Here is a 1,862-nt window from a genome sequence, read left to right as displayed (position 1 = left end):
TGTAAGTACACATTGGTACATAGTATCTACAGCTGTAATATTTCTGTAACTACACTCAACCCTCCGAATGGTTTGTGTAAGTACAAATGTGTAGCAGGACATATATAACTGCATTTTGTAACAGCAATATGTATAAGAGTAATTGGAACAATTTGATCCAGGGGGTGGAGATGGGTAGGGTTAGGGATATGTAAAGTGGGAGGAGTTGGATCTCAAGTTGGTGGAGTTGGTGCACCACTGTAATACCAGTGTACTTACATGGTAACTCCTCAGGAACTGTCCACTTAATATAAAGTGTAACATTCTGGACACCAACTACAATTTAAATGTAAAGCCTAACTTACTGGCCGCTGCTGTGTAACTTCAGAGTAATTACATGGTAAATCCATAGGAGAGTGAGTGAGTGAGTGAGTGTGTGTGTGTGTTTAGAACACAGGAATATCCCGAGGGATTCCCAGCTGGTTTTATCTTGTGTCTGTGACCCCCCCTCCCTCCCTCCCATTTCCTGTCTCAGTGCATTGTGGTCTTGTTCTAATTACAGAGCTCTGAGGCATCCCGTTACTGTGACGACTGCAACACACAATCACACACAAGAGAGCTGCTGAATAGACAAATTGTCTTCCCCACATGCTTGACGTATGCTTGTGTGTTTATGTGTTTGTTGGTGTTTCTGTCTGCGAGCTCTGAGGCATCCCGTTACTGTGACGACTGCAACACACAATCACACACAAGAGAGCTGCTGAATAGACAAATTGTCTTCCCCACATGCTTGACGTATGCTGTCATTGTGTGTGTGTTTTGTCTGAGTTGATGATGTTTATGTGTTTGTTGGTGTTTCTGTCTGCAGTGGTTCATGTGAGCGCTCACCTCGTGAACATGGTCAGTTTCTCTGTGAGATATTCAGAGGATTTCCCTGCGCTCAATGTCGCTCAGTATCGCGGACAGGTAACACACACAGACATTTACATGAACATCTTCTGTGTTTGGAAAAATGTAAATGTTTTTGCAAGGGCTTAGGTTTGATTTTGGCATTGATGGGGACATAACAGCAGACAATAGATATCTCATTGTTTGATCAAAATTATTGCTAAGGACAATTTAGTAGATGCTGGATATTGGTAGGGACATGTCAGCGTCCTTAGTAAATTCTACGCCCTTGTGTTTCTGAAAGAAGTCTCTTCTGCTCAACAAGGCTGCATTTATTTGATCAAAACACATCCATTCTTCATTACTCCAGTCTTCAGTGTCACATGATCTTCAGAAATCATTCTAATATGCTGATTTGCTGATCAAGAAACATTTCTGATTTTTATCAATGTTAAAAACAGTTGTGCTGTGTAATATTTAAAACTGTGTTAATAATATGTTTTTCTCACGTTAGGATCCCAGAATTCTCATCATAAGCACAGGTGACTCACCTTTCTAAATCTCCCTTCTGTACTTCCACATCAGCGTTTTGTGTTTAATATAGTGAAACCGAAATTATGACGTGTAATGTAGGATGATTAATTGAAAAGCCTGTGGACACATTCTTCTAACTGTGTCAAATTCGTTTCCTTTTATTTTGTGTTTAAAGGGGTCATATGATGTTGCTAAAAAGAACATTATTTTGTGTATTTGGTGTAATGAAATGTGTTTATGTGGTTTAAGATTAAAAAAACACATTATTTTCCACATACTGTACATTATTGTTGCTCTTCTGTGCCCACCTTTCTGAAACGCATCGATTTTTACAAAGCTCATCGTTCTGAAAAGCGAGGTGTGCTCTGATTGGTCAGCTATCCAGTGCGTTGTGATTGGCCGAATACCTCAAGCGTGTGACGGAAATGTTACGCCCCTCACCATACTGTGATGCCCTGTCC

General features: G+C 40.3%; 1 long non-coding RNA gene across 1 annotated transcript in view; it reads left to right on the top strand.

Moving 5' to 3' along the window:
* The first annotated feature begins 850 nt into the window (after nt 1-850).
* The window catches only part of LOC107558859 (uncharacterized), a 2,512-nt gene continuing 1,500 nt past the window's right edge, over nt 851-1,862 (top strand). Inside the window, exons 1-2 of the long non-coding RNA XR_001605532.1 lie at nt 851-945; nt 1,382-1,409. This is a non-coding gene — a long non-coding RNA (uncharacterized lncRNA). The remainder of the gene's footprint in view (nt 946-1,381; nt 1,410-1,862) is intronic.

The sequence above is a fragment of the Sinocyclocheilus grahami genome, unplaced genomic scaffold (assembly GCF_001515645.1).
Source record: "Sinocyclocheilus grahami isolate Dianchi unplaced genomic scaffold, SAMN03320097.WGS_v1.1 scaffold661.1, whole genome shotgun sequence".
Lineage (NCBI taxonomy): Eukaryota > Metazoa > Chordata > Actinopteri > Cypriniformes > Cyprinidae > Sinocyclocheilus > Sinocyclocheilus grahami.
The sequence above is the reverse complement of the archived record's forward strand: the minus strand, read 5'-3'. Positions and strand labels throughout refer to the sequence as shown.